Source organism: Heterodontus francisci, chromosome 6 (assembly GCF_036365525.1).
Source record: "Heterodontus francisci isolate sHetFra1 chromosome 6, sHetFra1.hap1, whole genome shotgun sequence".
NCBI classification, from domain to species: Eukaryota; Metazoa; Chordata; class Chondrichthyes; order Heterodontiformes; family Heterodontidae; genus Heterodontus; species Heterodontus francisci.
In genome coordinates, this window is record NC_090376.1 from 129,107,692 (window position 1) to 129,120,762 (window position 13,071).

Below are 13,071 nucleotides of genomic sequence, written 5' to 3' on the forward strand. Positions count from 1 at the left end.
ATCTTTATAAAGCTCTGGTTAAGCCACAACTAGAGTATTGCGTCCAGTTTTGGTAACCACACTTTAGGAAGGATGTGAGGGTCCTTGAGAGGGTGTAGTGGAGATTTCCCAGAATGATTCCATGATGAGGGAATTTAGCTACAAGGTTAGGTTGGAGAAGATAGGGTTGTTTCTACATTATAACAGTGTATAACTTCCAAAGTACTTCATTGGCTGTAAAGCGCCTTGAGATGTCTAGTGATCATGAAAAGCGTTATATAATTGCAAGTCTTTCTTTTTTTTGTTCTCCTTCGAGCAAAGGAGGTTAAGGGGAGATTTGATGGAGGTGTACAAGATTATGACAGGTTTAGATAAGGTAGAAAAAGAAAAGCTGCTCCCATTAGCTGATGGTATAAGGACAAGGGACACAGATTTACAGTTTTGGGCAAGAGATGCAGGGCTATGTGAGGGGATAGAGTGGGGGAATGGGACTGACTGGATTGCTGTACAGAGAGCTGGCATTGACTTGATGGGCCAAATGGCCATCTTCTGTGCCAGAATGACTCTATGACATTCCCTGACTCAATGGCGCTATTTGAAGAGGAGCAGGAAAGTTCTTCCTTGTTGCCTTGGGTAATGTTTATTACTCAACCAACATCAAAACAGATTTTCTGGTCATTATCACATTATTTGTGGGAAACCTGCTCTGTTTAAATTGGCTGCTGTGTTTTCTACATTATACTACAAAAGTGCTACACAGGCTGTAAAGCACTCTGGAACATTGTAAGGTTGTGAAAGGCGCTCTATAAATGCAAGTTTTCCTTTCCTGAAAGGAGGTTAGATTTAACCAAGTGTCAAAGGACAACTGGGAACGTCTTTCCTGTTTGAAAGTATCCAGTCTCAGCCCATGTAGCCAAGGTCAGAAATTCAGTGTGCAACAAAACACAACCCAGGAACTACTTTCTTCAAAAGACACTGAGTAGGCAGATCTACTTTAACAGTGCCTTTAGACCAGACAGAAGATACTGTAATTATCATCTGTGTAATTTCCGTCCTGACTATATAGAGATGAATTGAAGGCGCAGAAATTAAGATTTGATTTTTATTATACTGCTTTCTAAAAATCTGTTTTCATGGGTTGTGGGCATCGCTGACGAGGCCAGCATTTGTTGCCCTTCCCTAAACGCCCTTGAGAAGGTGGTGGTGAGCTGCCTTCTTGAATCCCTGCAGGCCATTTGCTGTGGGTACACAGGCTTTTTTAAAAAAAGTCTGAGCCCGCCAGAAAACACCGAATCTACCCGAAGTTCAGAAACCACTGTTCCTGCTGTCAGCTGTGAAACTGACAGCATGATTTATTTTTTCAAAACTGACCAATCACAAAGCTGCTCTGCTGAGTGTTCCCGCTCTTTGCAACTGACAGAGAGAGAGAGACGGGGGAGGAAGAGAGGGAGCGGGATGGACAGAGAGAGAGCGTCAGAAAGAGAGAGGGGGTTGGGGAGCGACACAGAGGGCTGAATTTTATTAGCACACCGCACATCACGGCCGCGCACATTGAAGTGTGCGGTCTTCAGAAACGGATGCACTACCGCTGAGCCCCCGCGATATTTTGCGCAGGGGCTCATTTAAATGGAGGGGGCGGAGCGACCCAATGACGTAGAGGGGGCGGCCACTCTGTCCCCGGCAATGGCGTCCGCCACCAGCATGCAGGCGCCGGTGCCATTTTTAAAGGGCTTCAAGCCCTTAGCAAAAGCTGAAATTTTTAAAGAGAAACTATTGTTAATTTTTTTAAAAATCAAAGTTGGAGGCTCTTTCCCAATCCCCCCAATGGTTGTTTTATAGACCAATATGACAAACATTAACTTAATTCCCATCCCAAACTTTCCCCCAACCTAGTCACATTTGCCCTTCAACCCCTTCCCACCTTCCCACAGCCAATAAAAAAGGTTTTCCCTGCTCCCCCCCACCATGATAATTTCAGTCCTTCTCCCCTTCCCACCAGTGTCTTGCTTCAGAATCTGTATGGAATTCTGAAGGCGTGCAAGTTGCAGCTGGCAACCGTGAAATCAGTGTGGGACTGCTGCTGGGACAAGGTAAGTTGATTTGCATCTTATCTTAATTAATTTTAATATTTAAATGAAGGCCCCACCGGGCCGCACCGAGGCCTCACCACTGCCGGTAAAATATGGCGGGGCCTTCCTGACATTGGGGGTCATGGCGGGCTGCTCCTGCAAGTATTTTACGGACATCCCCGCCACGACCCCCAACATCAAGGGGCTGGTAAAATTCAGCCCAGAGAGCGAGGACAACACAGAGAGGGGAGAACAACACAAAAAGGGACAACACAGAGTGGGGGGAAACAGAGAGGGGACACAGGGAGAGAGAGACAGACAGACAGACAGACAGAGACAGACAGAGAGGGAGAGAGGAAGTGAGAGTGATCAAGATCACTCCGGAGAGATGGACATCGATCTCGAATACTCCGCATCGCTACAAGTGTGCGGGCAAACATTGACTACTTGTACAAGCTAAAAAATGCCAGGCATCTCACTAAATCTGTGTCCAACATAGTGACGAGAAAGTAAGTCAATAAATTAATCTTCCCATTTAAACCTTCTTCACAAAAATTCACATGAGCTGTTGCTTTGATTAATAGCAAGATAAACTTTTACTGCCTTTATCTTTCCGAAATTGTCTCATCAGCCTTCTTTGTAAGACAAAATTGTAATGTGACCCCCTCGTGTGAAAAGTTTGGACAACCCTGTGTTAGATTCTCTCTTGTTGGAGATCGTTGCCTGGCACTTCTGTGTATGAATGTAACTTGCCACTTATCAGCCCAAGCCTGAATGATGCCCAGGACTTGCTGCATGTGGACACGGGACTGCTTCAGTATTTGAGGAGTTATGAATGGTACTGAACCTCATACAATCATCAGTGAACATCCCCACTTCTGACCGTATGATGGAGAGAAGGTCATCGATGAAGCAGCTGAAGACGGTTGGGCTAAGACACTACTCTGAGGAACACCTGCAGCAATGTCCTGGGTCTGAGATGATTGGCTTCAACAACCACAAAAATCTTCCTTTGTTCCAGGTATGACTCCAACCAGTGGAGAATTTTCCCCCTAAATCCCATTGACTTCAATTTGGCGAGGGCTCCTTGCTGCCACACTCGGTCAAATACTGCTTTGATATCAAGGGCAATCATTCTCAACTCACTTCTTGAGTTCAGCTTCTTTGTCCATGTTTGGACCAAGGCTGCAATGAGGTCTGGAGCCGAGATGCTCTGGCGGAAGCCAAACTGAGCATCCGTAAGCAGGTTATTGCTGAGGAAGTCGCGCTTGATAGCACTGTCGATGACACCTTTGATCACTTTGCTGATGATCGAGAGTAAACTGATGGTGTGATAATTGGCCGGATTGGATTTGTCCTGCTTTTTGTGGACAGGACATAACTGGGCAGTTTTCCACATTGCCGGGTAGGTTCCAGTATTGTAGCTGTACTGGAACAGCTTGGCTAGTTCTGGAACACAAGTCTTCAGTACTACAGCCAGGATGTTGTGAGGGCCCACAGCCTTTGCTGTATCCAGTGCCTTCACTGTTTCTTGATATCATGTGCAAACTGTACAGAGCATGATGTGAAATATATGATAATTTAGCTTTTAACACTCGCAGGCTTTTTGCATGAGCCAGGTGGAAAGAATAGATCTTGACGGTGACAGAAAAATATGTATTTATAAAATAAATCATCACGTGCCTACAGGGAACATTTTACCCTGGTATTAAAGCAGAAAAAAATTTTGAAATAATGATTTTATGTCCTACAAATTGAATCTTCAATGGCACCATCTTGGTTATCACACTCTGAGGAACAATCTTTGCAACTTGCTCAAGATTTTGTCACTCTTCAGTTCCACAGTCTTTCTCATTCACGGCATAAAAGTGGTACTTCACAGACATTCAGCCAAGTAAGTAGGGAATGATGGAAAGCTGGGAGTCATTACCAGACTGTAACCTCATCAAAGTGTTCAGATAACACAACAGAGAGCTCTGACTGTTTCCCAACCACTATCTGAATCCTGAAATGGAATTACATTTCTAAAAGCATGCCACGGTGTTCAGTGCTACCACAGACGCATTAATAGCGTTAAAGGGATATACATGCATGTTATTTTGATAACTCTAAACTTTATATGATATGAATGCCGCAAAAGTGTAATTTGCATTTTTTTGTGCATCGTGCCATTGCGATGTGCGAATAGCAACAATGATACCGAGCTTTTCGAGCTCCTTTGTCTCCTCCAAAACAGCAGCAATCTCCCTTTAAGCTGTTGTTGGCATCAGGTTGCCTTCCCGCCCTGTGTACAGAAGAGCCTTTGAACTCATTCTAGCGTTCTCAAACTCATTCCTCTCACTCAGAGTCAGTGGTTACACATGGCACTTTCCTGAAACAAGCCAAGCATAAGCAGAAGGAAACAAATGGTTTAAAATAACTCCACTCAACAATGAAGCAGTTTCTGGACACACTGGGGAGCTTAAGCAACTGAATTCAATTTATTTTATTTTATTTTACTATTTGGCAAGGAAATGGGCTCAGAATGGTCCATTACAAACCCATAAATGGTCTCAGAATGAGTCGGCTGAGTTTTTGCTGTACATGTTTCCAGGACTCAGATAGATTCTGTGTCTTTCACTATTCTGTAGCTGTTTCTGAAGGTTTTCATACTGTTTTGATGATCCCATACTTACTCTTTTTTTGTGTGTTAGGGAATTTTATGCTCTCCAAAATGCCAAATAAAGGGTGTTGAGGCAGAGGAAGGGAACATTTCCTTGTTTTTATCACGCAATGTTGGGATGAATCGCATGATTGGATAAAGCATGGACAAATAGAGAAAAATTCTCTCAATCTGCTCATATAAATTTACTGCAATTAGTAAATAATATTCAGTAGATTAATGCAGGAACAGAAAGAAACACATTCAATGATTACTAGAATTCAGTGCTATACTGGACTTTCTGTGAAGCGTATTTGTCTGGTAAAGAAGTTCTACAAAGTAAACATGAATATTGAAATTCTTCACAAAGTGGGGACTGTCAGTATTTTGAAGGCATCTAGGTATGTTGATATAGGAGAAAACATTGGAGAACCTTCACTTAGAAGATAAAATGGGTCATGTTCATTGTCTAGTGTCCCTAGCAGGGACAGGCTTTTTGTATTCCGTATTTTGTGTTCTTATTTGGGTTATTTATGTATTGAACTTTATTTTAATAAAAAGCACAGTCAGAATATTTATTTTAGAAATAACTCCAGGTATCTGTGGGAACCTCATCATTATTTATCATTGATGCCCAAACCTGCTGGGAGGAAACTTGTCTCTCTCAGAACTTGCAAACAAGAGCTCCAACTTGTGGCCCATCTGGCCTGGGCGATTTTAACTCCCAGGCCTCATTGTCATAGTGCAGGCCTGACTCCCATGAGGCCAATGGGCAAGAGTGGGGCGAATGAAGCAGGGGGCCACCGACAAGGGCCCAGAGGAATGGTTCCAGCAGTCAGGTGAGTAGTTGGGGAAGTGGGGGTGTGGATGTGATCACAGTAAAGGAGATGTTGGGGGGGGGCGCGGAATGCATGGGGTGAGGTCTAAAGGGTCTAAGGAGCACTTCTGCTCCTCCTAGCCCACAGAAAACCTCAGAAAACAAAAATAAAACCTTTTCAGCTCAATTCTGCATGCATGCTCCTTTGCACCTGCTGGGCTGGAATTTATGGGCCCTCCGATGCAGGGTCAGAGGCGGGGGGCCCATAGAATCATGACGGGTTAGGGGGCAGCCCATCGCTGCCCCGTTGCCAAGTGATTTTCCTGGGGCGGGATAGGCCGACGACAGCCTTCCTGCCTAAAAGCCAATTGAGGCCCTTGTGGTCTATTAACAGCCACTGAAGGGCTTCTTCCCCCCACCACTGGGATTTAACCAGCAGCGGGGGTGGGGGCTCCACCATGCAGGGATGCGCCTTGTTAAACAAGGCACCCTCCCTGCATGCATGGCGGGGGTGGAGTGGGGGGTTCCCTCCTCCATGGACAATCTGTGGCCCGCAGAGGGGCCCCAGCTGGGAAACAATGCACCTCCCAGGACCCCACTCCCCCGGACTTTACGACCACGCCCCCTCCCCCATCCCCGCCTTTCCGGGGCCTTCCAGCCTAGCCTTGGCCACCCCACCTCACTTACCTGAGGTCCGGGGTTCCAGCGCTGGACCTGGGTCTAAGGCCTTTGCAGTACCAATAAGATTGGCCGGCAACTCTTGGAGGCAGGATCCCTATCTTTAAAGAGACAGGGATCACAGCATCAGAAACTTTGCCTCCGGAACAACGGAGGATCGCACCATGGGGGCGCAAAAAGGCTGAGACGGGGCTCTCCCACCTTTTTGGCCTGGTGCCTGAAGCTGCGCCTCCTCCACAAAATCCATCCCGCTGTTTCTGACAAGGCCAGCATTGTGCGCAACAAGTGTCAAAATCGCCTCTGCGTTTAAGTGATGTCATCATTGCTCTACCTTTGCATGTCAATGAGGCACTCACTGGCTTGTTCTCATCGGGCATTAAAACCAGTCCTTATCAGATAGTTTTCAACATAAAGCAATGGCAGCAATAATCCATGAGTGGAATGAGTTTTACAGTTTAGACTGAGAAGACACCAGAGAGAGTTTTAATTTCCTCTGGTAGCATGTTACGCTCTGGTTAACACATCTATGTAAAATTCCTTTGTGCACTACTTTAATGTAGCCATTAAACAGTTTTCTTTGATTTTAAAATAGCACACAAAGGAATTTTACTCAATCCCTTTAACCAGTGAGCTACCAGAGTAATGTCAACCCCAGAAATGAACATTGTCCAACCAGTCACACAAAATGCATTCATATGTATATTTGCTGAAAGCTAGACAGGGGATGTACAAAGTCCACAACATTTGTCCCCAGTTTGAGACATTGTCTGTTAACCCACTTTACGTAGATTGATTGAGATCGCTCCATGGGTTCAAATTGATTCAAATTCTCCCTAGTGTCCACATTCTACTGATGCAGGAGTCGGTTACTGAATGTTGCCCTCCATTGCTAGCAGAAAAATAGGAGCATGACTGCAGTTATAACTAATGTCTAAAATGTTCCTGGATAAGCATACTCCAAGACACCTTATGATTCCCTTCTGTGTGCCCAATAGCAATAGCTTTACTCTTAATTTAGCCTCTGACTTCCTCGACTCACTAGTACTTATCATTAATGCAGCTTTTTGTATTTGAGGTGAGAGAGCAAAAGTATGTTTTATCGATAAAAATCAACAAGACAGAAAACCCATGTTACCTGAAATTGTGGCGCACTTCATTTGTCTGTAAGAGGTGCATCTAAACACTGCACAGACAGCAATTCCTGTAAAAAGGAAGCTGTAGGTGTTTCTCACCCAAGTTTAAAGCACATAATTGCATCTTAAAGCTGCCAAAACTCTGCATCTCCTCATTTCCCCCAGATGCAATAGAACTGTAATTGAAATAATTAAGACCAGACGAAATTCATTTCTGTGTTAATTTCAATCAAAGAGGATACCATCGAAACATTTTAACAAAGCCAGGAAACAGAGGAAATGTAACATAGATTGCGGCTTAAGATCTAACAAAATCAATCTGTCACAAACCAATAAGGAAAACAAAATCACAAACAATATCTGTTTTTATCTGATGATGCCTTTGAAGCCACTTGGGACATTTTTCTATTTTAAAGACATGCCATAGGTACAAGTTGTTGTAGGGATTTGGAAACCAGCTACAGAAATCAAGACAAGGGTTTGGAATTAACTGATTTTTAAAAATATATAAACCGGGAATAATGACTGATGTTAACATATGAATGCTTATCACCATTTGCAATAAACAATAAAATGCCCCAAATTACATTGTGACAAATATGTAATCGGCATTCACACAATATTTCTCACTGTAATTCCCAGCCTGCAGTTTTTCCCCACCATCTCCCAGACTTGCTTTTCTTGTCAAATTTTCTCCCTTCCTAAAGGTATCCTTGTAAGAATATAGTTTCATAGGCACTAGGTACCCTCCATCTTCTGCTCATGTGGTCAATTGTAATGTGTGAGCCTCAATCGTGAGAGTAAGCAGCCTTGTTAACAATCACAGCCAAGTCTAATCCTATCATCGCACACTGTGCACTCATACGCATATGTACCAGGAGTTACTAAGCAGTGAGCAGGAGAAGGAACATTGGCCCATTTTACTTCCTGAACCCAGGGCACTGAAGCTAACTGTATCATTTCTACTTCCAGACCAACTAATGTCCGCTAACTCAACACAGGCTGAGCACTGAAGTGGGCACTTTTCTGTTGTGCGTGGCTCAGCTTACTCACGTTTTAAGCTCATTGAGGCACCAAGGGAGCATACAAATGAGATTTTAATAAAAGGTATGAAAACCTCTTAAATTGTTGACTTGCCGAATTGACACTTTAGGAGTAATGCAGCATTATTGGATATTCTCATTTGTGCTATTAATCTGTGACATGTGCAGGAATATTTCCCATCAGTGTTCTGATATTCCTGAAAGAATAGAGTGAGGAGATGTGAGAAATATAGGTTTGTGCAGATGAGCTCTTTGTAAACATAAAAATAAAAACCCCGAAATATCTATGTCAGCAGAGTAGGTGCACTTTACACAGCCATAATCATCATAGATTTCCAATACACCTTTCACTCACTCTGAATGAATGCTGCATCTCTGCTCAACTGTTCCTTTCTTTGGATCAGAAAGGTTATCTGTAGGGCAGAGTGGGTGAATGGAGAGGCAGCCGTGATAAAGCCAAGTCGGGGGGGAGTCCGGAGATCACTTTTGTCCCACACAATGCAGACGCCACATTCTCGGATGGGTCGGAGTCTGTTTGAAAGCTGCATCAGCACATCCCTGTCAGCCACGGCATCTTGAGTCGATTTCTTAATAAACCTAAACATCTCTCCCCTGTCCTTCCTGCATGTCACTTGTCACTGGTGACAAGACACATACAAGAAGTACCTGCCAATCTAAAATGGCAGCTAAAATGAGACTTTGGGGTGGTGGGGCTGGGTGGTAAGAAAAGATTTTAACCACTTTGTTGCTTAAATGGGGTGCCTCCTGTCAAAACCCTTTCCAATCACAAGTGTGCAGGTTGGATATTAGTAAGTGGTATAACAACTGAATGCAGTTAAAGACACCTCTAAAAGGGGTAAATGAGTCAGCAAATGAAGCTGGTAGGTGTTGAGAGTAAAAAGAGGAAATGGTATTGGGCTGAAAAGGAGGAAATAATTTGTATTTATATAGCTCCTTTCATGACCTCAAGTGATACCAAAGCACTTTACAGTCAATGAAGTACTTTTGAAGTGTTGTAATGTAGGAATTGGGACAGCCAGTTTGTGCACAGAAAGCTCCCAGAAACAGCAATGTGATAATGGGCAGATAATATGTTTTTTAGTGATGTAGGGTGAGGGAGAAATATTGGCCAGGACACTCTTCTCTTTTTCAGATTAGTGCCACGGGATCTTTTATGACCACCTGAAAGGGCAGACGGGGCCTCGGTTTAATATCTCATCCAAAAGACCACACCTGTGACTGTGCAGCACTCCCTCAGTAATACACTGGAAGTGTCACTCTGGATTTTGTGCTCAATTCTCTGGAGTGGGACTTAAACCCATAACCTCCTGCCTCAGAGGGGAGAGTACTACCAATTGAACGCTGGCTGAGGCAACAAAAGGAAATGTTTCTTGTTGGAGCTGATTCCCTAACTGAATGCTCCCGACAAGAAGTAGCACTCACAGACAGCGGGAACCTTTGGCTCCTCAGCCTCCGATTCACCATCCATTAAGTTAAATGGGCAGTTAATAAGGGTCTTTGGGGCCCACAATTTCCCAACGAGGCTTCACTGCAGGTGTGGCTTCTTGATAGGAGTGTCCATTCAGCTCTGTTATCCACCGCTTGATCCGTGATCTTTGTTCAGCAAGAGATTGTTACTTTGCTGGTCATAACAATCCAACTGTGTCTTCTTCATGGCCATACTGAAATCTGAACTGTAGCATGGAGGATGTCACCTTCCTCCAATCTCATTGGTTTGAAGGCTTTCAACTATACAGAAGTCAAGAGAAAGAAATGGTTTCCCTGCCTGCATCATAAACAGGCTGCAGAACTCCCAAAAATGAAGCAACCAATGATGCAAATAGGGCCGATTCCTCCAACGGACACCATCAACCAGAAAGCTTCGGGGCAGCATTGCCTTTTTTGAAGTACCTTTTGGGCCTCCTTATCTCGAGAGACAATGGATACGCGCCTGGAGGTGGTCAGTGGTTTGTGAAGCAGCGCCTGGAGTGGCTATAAAGGCCAATTCTGGAGTGACAGGCTCTTCCACAGGTGCTGCAGAGAAATTTGTTTGTTGGGGCTGTTGCACAGTTGGCTCTCCCCTTGCGCCTCTGTGAAGTGTAAGTGCAATTAATGGACCACCAGAAAAATTGTTGCTTAACTTCAAAAACTTAGTCATCAAAGACGTTATTAATTCAAATGTGGAAGGCAGTGTTTTCAGTGAAGGAGCTTGAGAGATAGCATTTAACATACTGTCTCAACCATGATTTCCCATTAGCCCTCGTAACTTCTGTTATGAAGGCAGACTCCAAATATGCATTGTAAATGTGCAAAAGAAGTGCCATGCGTGGCAATCGTCACTGATAAAGTAAACTCTGTTTCAATGAATTGAAGGACCCGGCTGAGATCCAGGACAAGCTGCATCACTTTAAAATAAAGAGCGCAAAGGTGAAGCACGAATATAACAGCAAAGTAGTAGTACAGAACATAATGGACAAGACAGAAAACATTAGTTGCTAAAGATATATGTAAAATATGCTTTCATAACCTGTCTGTGCATGACTACTTCAAAATGGTGGCACGGTCTCTTTGATATTAGTAAGGAAATCAGAGCAAGGCTTGAGATGAGTTACATTTTAAAAAATTTTACAGTAAGTACATAGATCATTGAAAAATCCTATGTAAACATTTCTATGTTAAAACGTCCACTGGTAGTGATTGCACTTTCCCTGTAACGCCAGTAGATGACACTCTAATAGGATTTCCAATGTTAATCTGACCATTGACTTGTAACACTCGCTGCAACAAATCACTAAAAATTCTTTGAATCATAGAATCATAGAAACTTACAGCACATAAGGAAGCCATTCAGCTCATCATGCCTGTGCTGGCTCATTAAAAGAGCTTAGCCCTACATTCCCCGTATTTTCCCCATACCCTGTGAATTCCTCATCCTCAAGTACCTGTCCAACTCCCTCCTAAAATTACTTATCGAATCAGCTTCTATCACCTTTTCAGGTAGAGATTTCCAGATCCCGACAACTCTGAATGAAAAAAAAGCTCTCCTCATCTCCCCTCTAGATCTTTTGCCAGCGATTTTGAGTCTACGTCCTCTAGTTATTGACTCACTCACCAAAGGGAAAAATTTTTCTCTATCTCCTCTATCAAAATCTCTCATCATCATTGAAACCTCTAGAAGATCACCTCCTAACCTTCTCTGCTCCAAGGAAAACACTCCTAACTTTTTTAACCTCTCCTCATGACTGAAGTCCATCAGCCCTGGTTACATGCTGATAAACGTCTGCTGCACCTTTTCTAAGGCCTTTGCATCTTTCCTGAAGTGTGGTGCTTAAAATTGTCCACAATGTGCCAGCTGAGGCCTAACCAGTGATTTATAAACTCCTAGTATGATCTCTTTGCTTTTATATTCTATTCCTCTGTTAATAGCCCCAAGTAGCCCATATGCTTTATTAACCACTTTATCAATTTGCCCTGCCACCTTTAAGGATTTGTGTATATGGTCACCAAGCTCTGTCTGCTCATCTACACTTTTCAAAATTGTGCCATTTATGGTATACTCTCTTTCCATATTAGTCTCCCAAAGTGCACCACTTGTCACTTCTCTGCATCTGCCATGCTTCTGCCCATTTTACCAACCTGTCTGACTCATCCTGAAGCCTACAACTATCCCCAAAACTATTTACTGCTTTGCCAACTTTCATACCATCTGCAAACTTCATAATGATGCTCCCTACACACGAGTCTGGGATGTTTATAAAAATTGCAAAAAATAATGAACGCAAAACTGTTCCTTGGGGAACACCAATGCAAGCTACCCTCCAGTCTGAAAAATATCCATCCACCACCTGTCACTGAGCCAATTTTGTTTCCGTACTGCCACCCCCCTCTTAATTCCGTGGGCTTTCAACTTCTTAACAAGCCTCCTGTGTGGCACTTTGAAAGTCCATATATACAACATCTACTGCACTATCAACTTTCTCTGCTCCCTCATCAAAGAATTCAATCAAGTTAGTCAGACATGATTTGCCTTTATAACAAATCCATGCTGGTTCTCCTTGATTAACCCATGCCTTTGCAAATGAAAGGTTATTTTGTCCCTGATAATGATTTCCACTAACTTCTCTTTCACACTGTTAGGCTGACTGGCCTGTAGCCTCCTGGTTTATCTATCTCCCTTTTCTTGAGTAGCAGTATAACATTAGCAACCCTCCAGTCCTCCAGCACTGGGCGGCACAGTGGCGCAGTGGTTAGCACCGCAGCCTCACAGCTCCAGGAACCCGGGTTCGATTCCGGGTACTGCCTGTGTGGAGTTTGCAAGTTCTCTCTGTGTCTGCGTGGGTTTTCTCCGGGTGCTCCGCTTTCCTCCCACAAGCCAAAGACTTGCAGGTTGATAGGTAAATTGGCCATTATAAATTGTCACTGGTATAGGTAGGTGGTAGGGAAATATAGGGACAGGTGGGGATGTTTGGTAGGAATATGGGATTAGTGTAGGATTAGTATAAATGGGTGGTTGATGTTCGGCACAGACTCGGTGGGCCGAAGGGCCTGTTTCAGTGCTGTATCGCTAATCTAATCTAATCTAATCACTACAGCTGTATCCAGTGAAAATTGAAAGATTGCAGTCAATGCTTCTGCTATTTCTACCTTTGCTTCTTTCATCAATCTAGCATGCATTCCAGCTAATCCAGCTGGGTTATCAACATTCAGTAAT

The 13,071-nt window shown here is 43.7% G+C and overlaps 1 protein-coding gene across 5 annotated transcripts in view; it reads right to left on the reverse strand.

Moving 5' to 3' along the window:
• LOC137371530 (dachshund homolog 1-like) overlaps window positions 1-13,071 on the reverse strand; it is a 494,797-nt gene that overhangs the window by 398,342 nt on the left and 83,384 nt on the right. The window lies entirely within an intron of this gene.